Raw genomic sequence first — 13,606 nt, 5'->3', positions numbered from 1 at the left:
ACTACCTCAAGGGTAACACAAACTACTCACAAAGAAGAGATAATCAAAATCAAAAGGACACTCATTCCAATACTAACATCTCATACCAAGTTGACATACAAATACAAAGACCAAAAATATAAAACCACCTCAAAATCAATATCAAGTGTCACAAGCATAATGACCAACAGACAAAAACTATCATTAATAAAAGTAAACTACCAATCACTAACTCCAACAATAAAAACACCACTAATGAATAATTAATCATTCATTAATAAAAGTCAATTATCAACAATAAATGACATCCAATCAATGAGTAACAACTCACAATAAATGCACCATCAGAATTAATATCCAACAAGTACACCACTAGAGGCAAATATTAAAAAAATCATGAAGGACACTTAGGCTACATATTATGGAGTGTCATCACATGAGACAACTCTAAGGTTACCCTAGCAGTCTCTCAAGACCATGACTCCTTAGTGACTCTATGTGAAACCAAAATACCCTCTCATGATGACAAGGAAACTAGTCATAAGGTATCATCTCCATCTCATCCTTAGTCTATATAATCACTCAAGGCATGGATGAGGAAAAATCTCTAACTTATCTTTTTAATGTATCTCAAGGAAAAGGGCTAGGAAAGATATTTTAATTACTATATTATCACTTGTTACACAACTTATAATGAGTTACCCTGGTAGCCACTTTGGGCCCCAGCCCCTATTGCAAGCCACTCCCATATACATGCACCTAGACTACCTTCCCAAAAATCACAAACCATAATAGTGTCCCATACCACAAGAGTGATATTGATCAAATTTGCTTCCTTAATAGGCAACCCAAAAAATAACATTGGTTCTCGAAACCCAAGTTCTCCTAAATGCTCAATAGCATAAAGCTCATAAAACATAAATCTCTATTCAAATTATAAAGTTTAGCATGACATCCAGTCAAATAATCATAAATGAAATATCAAAAATGCCTCTAGTGCACATCCTAACTTGGCCAACTAAACAAAATCACGAAGAAAAACTATCAAGAAAATAAACATCACAAGACTATAAATAGAATATTAGAAAACACATAGTTTTCAGCCACATGATTTAATTTCACCAATTTCTCTTGTTTAGTTTGAATTATAAGGATGTGTTTAGAAATAAAGTAAGAATATACATGTTAATATAAATTGTTATGCTAATATTCTTATTTATAACAATAAGTATTTAAATATCCAATCTTGTTGTGCATATATTATATCATGCAATATTATCATGTTATTTATTTGAATAATCTTAAATCATATGATTTAATTAATAACATGAATGTATATTATTAGATTAAATAATAATATCAATTTCATTTCTAAATATTATTTTGACTTCTATTTAAGTCCAATATTAACATTTAATTTTCTTTTAATTCATAATATAAATAGGTATAAAATCATAAATTTAATTTAATTATTTATAATTACTCTCATAAAGTCAAATAGTTATTATCTATAGGGTTTCATGTGATCTTTTAGTTTCCATGGATATGACTCTCTGTCTGAACTTTACTTCGGTGTTTTCCACCTATCAAACCACATTTACTTTGGGAGTTTTTAGGCTAGTTTATAATGGCTTTAGCCAGTTGTTGATACTAGTGTTCATGTTGTTGCTTCATTAAACCATGGCACCTCTTATGACATTTAGTAAAGTTTTTTATTAGTAACAACACTTATTCAAATTCTGTATGCTGCCAAGCTCATTGAATAGTCTATAGTGTTTGTCATGTAATTTAGTAGCCACCGAGCTCTATAATTCCTACTAAGAATTCTAGTGGTTACCAAGGGAAATCAATTGGTGTGATGTGCAATAGTTCAAAGTGAGCAGATTTAGGCAGTGTGAAGTCCAGCAGTTCAACCCGAGCATTTTAGTAGTTACCAAGCTTTGCAATTTCTACCGAGCTAGCAGTTCATGTGAAGCCAAGTTAGTGTTAACTTAGCTATGTGATGATTAGTGTTTATTGAGTGCAGTCATGGTAAAAGAGTAATTTAGTTTCTACTGAGTTACACAGTATCTACTGAGTCACCAGTGCAGACTGAGTTCAAGAATACATTGAAGTGATTAGTATGGACTGAACTTCTACTTCTACCAAGTGCATGATGATGCCAAGTAATGATAGTGGACACCAAGAATTAGAACTTCACCAAGTCAATCTTTAGAACCTGAGTATCTACATATGGGTCAACTTTGTGATATTGGTGTTAACTTGTATATTGGCTGACTTTGTAATTATATAAATTGGATTGATATATATGTTATGTATCATTCATATCCAAGGCAGTATGAATGTGTAAAAAAAATGTGTTCTAATAAAGGTGATCAACACTTCAAAGAATCTCTATCAGCAATCTAGTTGTAAGTAAAAGATCTACTATTTCATCCTAATAGGTAAACCAATCCAAATCCTTTAACAAGGTAGACTTAACAGTCTTTTGTCAAATATCTTTACGGAGTGTATACCTCATTGTGTGTTTGTAAAACCTTTAACAAGGTGCACCTAGCAGTCCTAATTGCTCCTAATAGGGAAGATTATCATAAGTGATCATTGTAAGCCTTAATAGGCCAACTTTATGCTACAGTATTGAAGTTTTGTGGTGTAACATGCCGATTTCTTGGGTTTAATTTAACATTCAACATACTTAAGGAATATAGTTACTATTTCATTTCATAGGAAGACGGTTATATCATTCATGTTCATGTGAATAAGATTTACCGTTAAAATCTGTTAAACAAAATTTCCTAAATAAATACTTGAAGTACTATTAAATTAATTTACTATAGAAATTAAAAACCACATGCCTCAGAAAAATGAGTTTGAATCAAACTAAGGATGCTTCTGCAACCACCCAAGTTAGTCCACAAATACACTATAACAATTTCATATGACAATTATCATCTAAAAATTGCTATCAAATTAAATACTTCTAATTATTTTAAATTAGGGCATCACATACCACTGTATCAATTAGGGCATTTTTTACCATCAATTCATTTAGAGCTTCTGATATTGCTATCTCACTTAGGGCTTCCAATACCATGGATTCATTTTAGGGCTTTTGCGACCATGAATTCAGGGTTTTCATGACAACTAATTCAATTTAGGGCTTCCATGACCATGGATTTAGCTAGGGCTTCCAACACCACTGTATCTTTTAATGTTCCACCTGACACCTAATCGATTAGGGCTTCAAATTTCTTTTCCTTCCGATTACTTATCTATAGAAATAACTCAAGATTAGAAATATACTTATATTTGATATCCATATAAATGAAAAACATTCCACAATACTAAAATCTTGTATCTAACAGTAACAATAAATTAGCTCAGCTTAATCTTACCTCCTCATAAATAAAAATGATATTACCCATTTCTAATAACAATTGAATGCATAGCTATCTCTGTGTGACACATGTTTGACATCTTAAGAGAGGTGGAACATTGTTAGGGGCTTTACCACCCAACTTCGAACCTCAATATAACCCCACATGATCGCTAATGAGAAAGGCCCTCCCTACCCAGAATTGACAGGGAACATCATTCCATCCACTGGGCATCATGATATATAACATGACATATGACTTGGTAGCAGGAGATCACCATAACAAAAATGTGCATGAGCTAATGTATATTAGTTTGTTTATGTATGAAAGTATAGGTTACTAATTTAATTCTTATTTTTCCTTTTCATAGGTTCATCTATACCTCCTCACCATAATCAGACCATCAGGCCAGTGATTCCTTGGAGCCAAAACATTTAGCCTTTATTGTTATGACATGTACCTTATTCGCCCTAATCTGGCTCTTAGCCTAGCATTTTTTATTGGTACTCTGGTCCATTGAATTATCTCATTATCAATCATTAATTCAAATTTTAATATTAAATTTTCCTATGAAGGAAAATCCATTCAAGTATAATTTACTTCCTTATGGAATCTTCTGTTATAATTATAAAGTGATTCAGATTCAAATCATTATGGTAGTCATGGTTTGATCTTTCATGATTAGAATTGTTCTATGATAGATGACTTCAACCATTTATTTACAAATGAGATGAAACATGAATTCATAGACATATTGTTTCTATGGAGAAAAGGATTATGTTAGACTTTTCACAAGATGGACGACATTCTTTTTACATTAATCTCAATTTCAGTTATCTAAATTTATAACACGATGTAAGAGATTTTACTTGAAAAGATAACTTATTTAAAAGAAGTTTAGAGAATTTTCATAATCAAATATAAGAGGAAGATGGTAGATTTAAGTGTAAATCATTGCAATTTTTAAAATAAGGTAGACCTTCATAGAACATGACAACTTTTAGAAGGATAAATAATAGGATTCGAGCCCTTACAACAGTCATATACCATAGGGAAAAGAAATGATAATCCTTGCAATTAAAAATGGTGGTCTTGCATGCAATTGAGTTTTACTTCCACATACTAATATTATATGAATTTATGTATGATCTATAGGCACAAGATGTAAAATCTACAAGCAAAAGACAAACTTATGCAATATGCAATGTCTCAAGAAAAATCACAAATTGTATAGCAATGTCATATCATCGACGACTTAAGGAATAAACTCTACAAATATAGGGACATCTAACAAAGGTGTTCGATTGCCAAAAGAAATGAAAGCTAAAGGAGAAAAGATGGAATAATCATCCTCGCGGATCCTCTCACAGCTTCCTTTAAAAGAAAAGAAAACATGACTCTTAGACTCCCACCGGTTACAAGAAGATTAATTACCCATTCGAAAGCATCACAATTATAAAAATATATGAAAAAGAAAACAAGGAGGAAAAAGAATAAAGAACTCGACTCTATGCCTTCTATGTTACAAGAAACTATACAATGTCCAATCATAAATTCAATGGAAAGAAAGAGCATGAAGTTGAAAGATTACAACGGATTCTAATTTCCAATTATTTAATCAATTAAAAATAAGGAAAGCATAAAAGAATGGAAAGAGAGAGTTTGAAAGATTATAACTTGAAAATAATAATTCAAATGTTGTTAAAATATGAAAATTATTAAAATCTTATAGGTACAAACAACATTACTTTATTAATTAAATATAATCGTGCCAATTCATTTATACATATACGAGCATTTATAAATATCAATTAGAATAATATGGTGAAAGATATATTAAATCCTTAGAGATATGTTTATATATTTTAACCCAATTATTTAATTAAATTATTTATTTAAATAACTCATGCAGTTCCATAGATGTATCCTATTTCAAATCGCTAGGTCCTCTACCTGTCTGCCCAGTGATAGTGATGCCCTGCCTAATTCTTTTCTGATAATACTTCCACCCCTTTGACATGCTCCCTGCAAGGAATTTCTCTATAATTAAATTATAAATTATATAACCATAAATAATCATAACAATTAACATTTCATTCTAATTTCATGAATTCATGATTAACGATCAACTAACATGTCATTTGCACTTGAAATCATAATGACCAACTAACTTACCATTTCACCAGATTATATCAAATTAAACTACCAACTGATTTCATGTGACCCTCAATGTCTATATTCCAAGCTAGGTCAAAAATTGGGATGTAACATGTGGGTATCATCCCCACCCCAGTTTTACTTTCTATTTGGAAGGTTTTTGGGTCACCAAATTATTGTATTCAAGTGTTATGAATGTTTCATGCTTTCAGTTTCTCATGCATGCAGTTAGATCTAATTTAATGAATTAAATGGTAATTGTATTATTGAAATTAAGATCTAAATTTGGTAAAGTTTTTTAGGTTACTGATTCACCCCTCCCCTCTTAGTAACCTAGCTAGTCTTGAATATTTCCAATAATTGATATTAGAGCTTTGTGGTTCTTAGGATAAAGTTTGACATCTTGAGCAAAGATCAAGGACAATGGAGATATGCATACTTGATAAGGAAATTGACAATGAAAAGCTAGATCTAGAAATGGCCATTGCACAACTCGATAAAGCTAAGGAGCAAGTTTCCCAATCCTTGAAAAGAAGGAAGGAATTTGCAAATCAAATGAATGATCATCAGTACATTGTAGAAAGAATTGAAGACTTTTTCTTTTCAAGCAATTTAGAGGAAGAAAATAATGCAATCAAAGAACTCTTAGAGAAGAATGGTCCCCTTCAAGAAGAAGTAAGAAAGCTCAAAAGAGAACAAGAAATTCAGTCAGTAAGGCTATGTGAAATCTTGGAACAAAGGAACAAAATGAAAGAAGAAATGGATGGAAGGAACAATGAGATCCATAACCAATCCCTTCAGCATGCAGATCTTATGGATCAAATTTCCAATGCAAATGAGGAAATCATGAGCCAAAGACAGATCAATGAAAGATTAAGAAATGATCTAAATTTGGAAAGACAAATCAATGAAAGAATAAGAAGTGAGCTGAGATTTGAAAAGAAAATTAATGAAAAATTGAAAAATGACCTAAACATTGAAAAGAAAATCAATGAAAGAATGATGAAATCCCAAGTAGACATGAATCAATTGAATCAAATAAATGAGAAAAATCTCTATAGACAAAAAGGAAATGTAAGAATTGGATACAAAGAAGAAGGTGAATCCTCCAAACAAGGTGCTCAAAGGAATCAAAGAACTAAATGCAATCACTGTGGTAAGATAGGTCATACATCAAAAAGATGTTGGAGTAATGGTAAAGCAAAATTCAATGGTAAATACTAAAATTGCAATCAGCATGGTCACAAGTCTAATGAATGTAAAGAGAAACCAAAATTTGAAGGCAACTATCAAAAATGAAAGAAACAAGGTCACAAGGCATCAGACTGCAAAACCAAGTAATTCAATCCAGCAGAGAAAATTGTGAAAGCAATATTCGGTTGGGGCTATAACACTTGGCATAGATGTCATTACTATGGAGAATATGGAAACATTGGCATGAGCTATGTTAAGCATCACACAAGGAAGAGAGATACCACCATAAGATGTTTCACTTGTACATAACTTGGTCATCTAGCCAAGGATTGGATGAATATAGGTAGAATTGAAGATGAAAAGAAAGCAAAAGAAAATAGCATTCGAAAGTAGATGAGGCAACAATGGATTCCTAAATCTACCAAGGAAGCTTGTTCAATCAATGATGGTCATGTCACTCAAGAAGTGGGTGACTCCACCATTTCCAACTAAATTCTTAAGGAAGAACTGGAACTGCATTATCAAGATCACATCCAAACAGTTCCAAAATTGAAAGGAAGCAAAGATCCAAATCAATATTCAAGATACAAAAGTATCACTGAAGATCAGTATCAATTATTACCAAGTTTCCTTCTCTACCAAGTAAGGTTGGGTCATGGACTATATGGAGCAAAGTCAGGAGTAACAAGAACATGTTTGATTACAATGTTATGAAGCCTTTACTGAGCAATCCGAATAGATAGTGGATGACAACCTGTTGTGCATAATGATGTCATCACAACTACCTCTATATCGAGCATTAATGGTGAAGTTTTAACAAAAAGTAGGAAATCAAATTCATTTTCACCAAGAATTCTAAGTGTTATTGAAATCAAGAAAATTGTAGAGCGATCAAGTGACTTTGAGCAGAATTTGCAGATAAATCCTTCAAAGTTTTTCATAGCTTACTGAGTAGCCATGGAAACATCAAGCAACAATAGAAAAGCAAGGAAAGGGTTAGAAATGTTGGTCCAAGGAGTCAAATGGAAAGCACCTTATTTCAAACTTGTGCAGGCAATTGCTGAAACCCTTGATCCAAACGAAGCACAATCACAAATCTCTCCCAAAGCACTACTCATTAACGATATCCAAACTCATTTTAAGTGTGCAATTCAGGAAATTAGAACCCTAGAGATGGATGATGCCTTAGGAGAATTGTGTGTAAATGGAGTTCTTCTAGAGTATGAGACCGTGGTGGTGGTTGAGGTCATGGAGGTCCTAAATTTGACATTTCTTCATTGGGAATAGGCAAAAAGACCAAGTTTGGAGATGATTGAGACTACTATTAACTTAAAAATACTACATTGGTAGCATAATTTGTATTGTATGCATCTCAAGCATGGGAAGCCTTTTGGAGTATTTTTAAAATTTTGGTAGAACAAAGGTCAAATTAAACTCAAACATAAGCATTTGGAAGACAAGGGTTTAACCCACATTCCCCACCTACCCTAAAGTTTCCAAATCAAATGGATCAAATACATCCTAAGCTGAGTTCACAACAATCGGTTATGGCTTGAGCAACTAGTTTTGATCACTAAGAAGATGATTCATCATATGACCGGCTTCCCCATGCTCTACAAGGCCAAAACCACTAAAACCCTAGTGAAATGGGATGGCAAAGGTATGCAGATCAGTAGTGTAATTTATGTAGAACTAAAATTCAGCATACATGTGATAGCTCACAAGATCTATAGTTCTAGCCATCTAAATAGTGTGTCATGTGAAGTAGTAGACTTAGCATACAAAGTTGTGAAGAATAATTTGTCATATGATCTTGCAGATTTGTTGTTGAAGCAATTTAAAAAAAACATGAAAAGTATAAGGACTTCCAAAAACAAACCTTGCAAATTTGGTTCTTTGCTAACATGTTTATTTTTCTATGTTCAAAAGTTTTTCCCTTCAAAAGGCACAGTAGTATGGATAAATGATGTGACAGTGTTATATCAGATTAATGAGTATATTGTAGGAATGGGAGAAAATTTTGTCAGTATAATGGATAATTATTTTTATGTCTTCAAGGAGAAAATGAATAACAGATTCAGAATACCCCAAAAATTGGTTGAAGATTACAAAGATAATGTTTGTTTCATGGTAGACTGTGACAAAGTCTACATTCAGGCAATGAAACCCAGAGTTGTTTGGGTAAAACCTCTTCCCTATGAGGTGAATATAGATGAAGCAAAGGAAATAATTGAAGCCTTGATAAATGATCCCATTGATCCAAAGGCACCACACTTTGGAATATTTTATGATGAGGCCAAGGCAAGAATAGAGCTAGAAATCAAGCTTCCACAGGTGGTTAACAAAGGAAAGAGGAGAATAGAAAAACTCAAAATAAGCACACCTGTTATGTTGATCGAGGGTAGGGGAGAAGATGTTTAATAAATAAAGGATGAAGAGAAGTCAAAAAAGGAAGAAGAACCAGTAAAGAAGAAAGGCAAGGTGATCATCACCAAGCCATCCACTGTAGTTTTTACCAAGAGATCTAGGAAGAAAGGCAATGAAGTTGTCTTTAGCAAACCTCCTCCCACCTTCCAACAAAATATTGAAACAATTGGAAGAAGGTGCTGGCATAACCAACTTCAAATCATTGAAGTATGAAACTAGGATAGAGGCTAAGAAGAAATTGGTTGAAGAACTGGTGTTAACAAAGATGGGAAAATGGAAGTATTCCCTTGATCATATAGCCTCCCAAACCTCTAATGAATTATTAGAGAAAATAAAGCCAAGATGGGACTTTGCTATGCAAACAACTAAATATATCTATGCACAAACCCTGAGGTAGTTACTACTGAGCATCACAAATGTTGAGGTAAAAGAGTTCTTAAAGAAAAATGAAGACGAGATGACTCAAAGATTTAATACTTGTTTAATTTTGATAAAGGATATAGAGCATGTGGTCAAGAATGCCACAAGTATGTGGAAGAATGTTTATGACTTGCATAAACAAAGTGACTTCCCAGTAGAAGTTAAGGATGATTACAGTGATGATGAGGAAGAAGAAACATATATTGAGCCAACACATTTTGACAATGAAGAAGTTGAAGAAGATAAAGAGGAAGAAGCTATCAAGGAAGACAAATAAGGTGATGAGGAGATTGATCCTATGAAGATAGTAGTCAAAGTCATTACCTCACTTGCTCACTCTCTAGCTAAACTTGCAGCATCATCAAGTTTAGAGATAGCTTCAGAAAGTTTGAGTGTGACCATAGTAGATACATCAAATAGCCAATCAATCTTTGCTCCCTCATAGCCCAACACATCACTAATAGAAGTATCTACCATTTCATCTACTGAGTTATAGCCTCCCTCTTTTTCAGCTCCTGAGTCAATGTCATTAGAAATGAGTATAATATGTTCTACAATTTTGAGCTCTTCAGTATGTACTTTAGTTTTGAGTTCTACAATTTTGGATTCTACAGTTTTGTCTTCTACAATTTTGGACACTTTTGTAAGTACTTCAGTTTTGGATTATCAAGCATACCAGATAGTATTCCATCTATTGGCAATATATCAATTTTCACTACTAGTTCTGCTATCTCTACTATTCTTTCCATTCTAGATTCTAAGACATTAAGTACAAGGATAGTTGAACCTAAGGCTCAATCAAGTACAAGATTTTTGAGTAAAGGTAAGGAGATAAAGGAGGATGTAAACCTATATGAGGAGACTGAGATTCCCAAATGGGATTTTGACAATATCACTGTAGGTCAAATGCATATAAATAGTCAACTCCTCCAAAAGAAGGAAAAATAGAAGAAATTGAGAGATGAGAGAGATATAGAATATAAAATCATTAATGATACCAAGAATATTTTGACTAAGGTGATAGGTGTTGAAGTTGATACTTCTCAACACATTCTATTTCAATTAGAAGAGGTAGTCCAAAGGTTTAATGAGGACTCTAGTGGTCAAGACAAATTTATTGAGAAAGCAGAAAAGAAATTTGTTAATAAAGTACTTAAGCACATTGCTCAGCAAATTGCCATCCAACAAGTAGAGCTCTCATCAATTTTGACCAATCTTGAAACCTCTTGCACAAATGCAACATCACTTTTTGGAAAGTTGTGTAATGTTACCGAGTTCACAAAGGAATTAAAGAGAAAATTGACAAAGATTGATGAAGAACTAAAGGCTAGTGCATAGAAATTGCAACTTGACCCTAGTTCAAGCTCTACACATCATATGAAGATCATATTCTTGTCAAATATGTAGGTAGAGTTGTTGAGAGAAGAAGCGAGGATCCAGTCTACACTAATAGATATTCAGAATATGATCCTTCCCATCATGGATAAAATGTAGATCACATTGATCCATGACAACAACTTCTCTATTGTAGATCACATGATAGAACTCTCTATAGAAGTGAAAATTTCTCTACATACATGCAAAGTTTTGCGAGAAAATTGGGATAAGACTTTAGCACTTATTCTCAAGGTACATTCCAATTTTCTTTCTTATATTGGTGTCTCCATATAAATAAGTTTTGAATAAATCTTTGGCATTATTTTCAAAGACGGGGAGAGACACTTAGTATGCTATATAAGGGGAGAAACACTTATTATGTATAGTGAGATACTATGTATATTGTATTTGAGAGAATCATGCAAAGAGAGAAAAGTGTATATAGTAAAGAATTTGTAGATATAGTATACTACATATACTTACAAAGAAAATTTTTGAAAAATCTCAAACAAAATAGTACACCATACCAAGCCAATACCACACTATGATGTATATAAGCTTTGGCTGATAAGTGTTTTTGTCAAGGAGATTATTGACATTTAGTCAAGTTTGTCATTAGTGACAACACTTATTTAGATTTTGTATAGCTACCAAGCTCATTGAACAATCTATAGTGTTTTCCATGTAATTCAGCAGCCACCAAGCTCTACAGTTCCTACCAAGCATTCCAGTGGTTACCAAAGAAAGTTAATTAGTGTTAAGTGCAACAGTTCAAAATGAGCAGATTCAGGCAGTGTGAAGTCCAGCAGTTCAAACTGAGCATTTCAGTGGTTACCAAGCTTTGCAATTTCTACCAAGCTAGCAGTTCGTGTGAAGCCAAGTAAGTGTTAATCGAGCTATGTGATGCTTAGTGTTTACCAAGTGTAGTTATGGTAAACGAGTAATTCAATTTCTACCGAGTTACACAGTATCTACCAAGTCACTAGTGTAGATCGAGTTCAAGACTATATTGAAGTGATTAGTATGGATTGAGGTTCTACTTCTACTAAGTGCATGACGATGCCAAGTAATGATAGTGGACGTCGAGTATCAAAACTTCACCAAGTCAGTCTTCAAAACTTGAGTATCTACATATGGGTTGACTTTGTAATATTGGTGTTAACTTGTATATTAGCCAACTTTGTAATTATGTAAATTGAATTGGTATATATGTATTGTATTGTATCATATCCAAGGAAGTATGAATGTGTAAAAAAAATGTGAAATAGAAGCATGCTAATGTGAATCAACAACAAAAAAATTGTATTATAAGGCCATATCAGCAAAGTATTAGCAGAGTCATATCTATCACATAAAGGTGGCCAGCACTTCAAAGAATCGCTATCAGAAATCTAGTTATAAGTGAGAGATTTATTATTTCATCCTAACAGGTGAACCAGTCCAAATCCTTTAACAAGGTAGACTTAACAATCTTTTGTCAAATCTCTTTACGGAGTGCATACTTCATTGTGTGTTTGTAAAACCTCTAACAAGGTGGACCTAGCAATCCTAATTGCTCCTAACAGGCTAGATCATCAAAAGTGATCATTGTAAGCCTTAACAGGCCAAATTTATGCTATAGTATTGAAGTTTTGTGGGTATCATCCCCACCGTAGTTTTACTTTCTATTTGGAAGGTTTCTAGGTCACCAAATTATTGTGTTCAAGTGTTATGAATATTTTATGCTTTCAGTTTCTCATGCATGCAGTTAGATTTGATTTAATGAATTAAATGGTAATTGGATTATTGCAATTAAGATCTAAATTTGGTAAAGTTTTTGAGGTTACTGATTCACCCCTCTCCTCTCAGTAACCTAGCTAGTCTTGAATATTTCCAATAGCTTCCATTGAACAAACATCCTCACAAATTTGTCTCAAAGGTCTTTCATGAGGTAATCCTAATATTATCCTTCCTTTGCAAGAATTTGATGTTGCTTGTAATTGGTTAGAGAAACATACCTTAATAGGGTATTTTGTGGGTAGGACTCCTCCTAAAGCTATGCTCTGAGAATGGGTTAACAAGAGCTAGACTCCTCATGGAGTCTGCCTTGATGCTGTGAAAAAGCTTACCAAAGGTTTTTTTAATTTCTTTTTGCCAACCTATCATAGGAAGATGCAATTTTTTGTAATGGTCCTTGGTTTGTGTGTTCTTCCCTACTAATTTTTCAAATATGGTCAAGAGATTTCACTATCTCTGATGAAAAAATGCTTGGGGTTCCTGTATGGGTAGAGTTCTCGGGTTTACCCTTGCCATGTTGGCCTTTTATTGAGTCCATTGCCAATACTCTTGGCAAAGTTATTGTAAAGGAACATGAAATTTTTTTCAATGCTCATCCTCAGATACACATTTTCATTGAGGTTGATCTCTCCAAGGATCGTACGGATTCTGTGGAGATACAGATTGGTTATCAAACCTTCTCTCAAAAGGTGCTTTATTTGAACCTGCCTAACACTTGTTATAGGTGCCAGTCATTGGAACACAAGATTAGGGATTGCCCTTTGGTTGTGCCTAGGGTTAAACCTCCACCTAAAGAGGCCCCTATCAAACCAATAGAAGGGAAGCAAAAGGAAGAATGGACTATTTCTAGACACAAGGGAAAGGCTCCCTTGGCTCCTAAACATTCATATGTGGATGTC

The sequence above is a fragment of the Cupressus sempervirens genome, chromosome 1 (genome assembly GCF_028749045.1).
Source record: "Cupressus sempervirens isolate cs-2001-9-10 chromosome 1, ASM2874904v1, whole genome shotgun sequence".
NCBI classification, from domain to species: Eukaryota; Viridiplantae; Streptophyta; class Pinopsida; order Cupressales; family Cupressaceae; genus Cupressus; species Cupressus sempervirens.
This window is presented reverse-complemented; position numbering follows the sequence as displayed.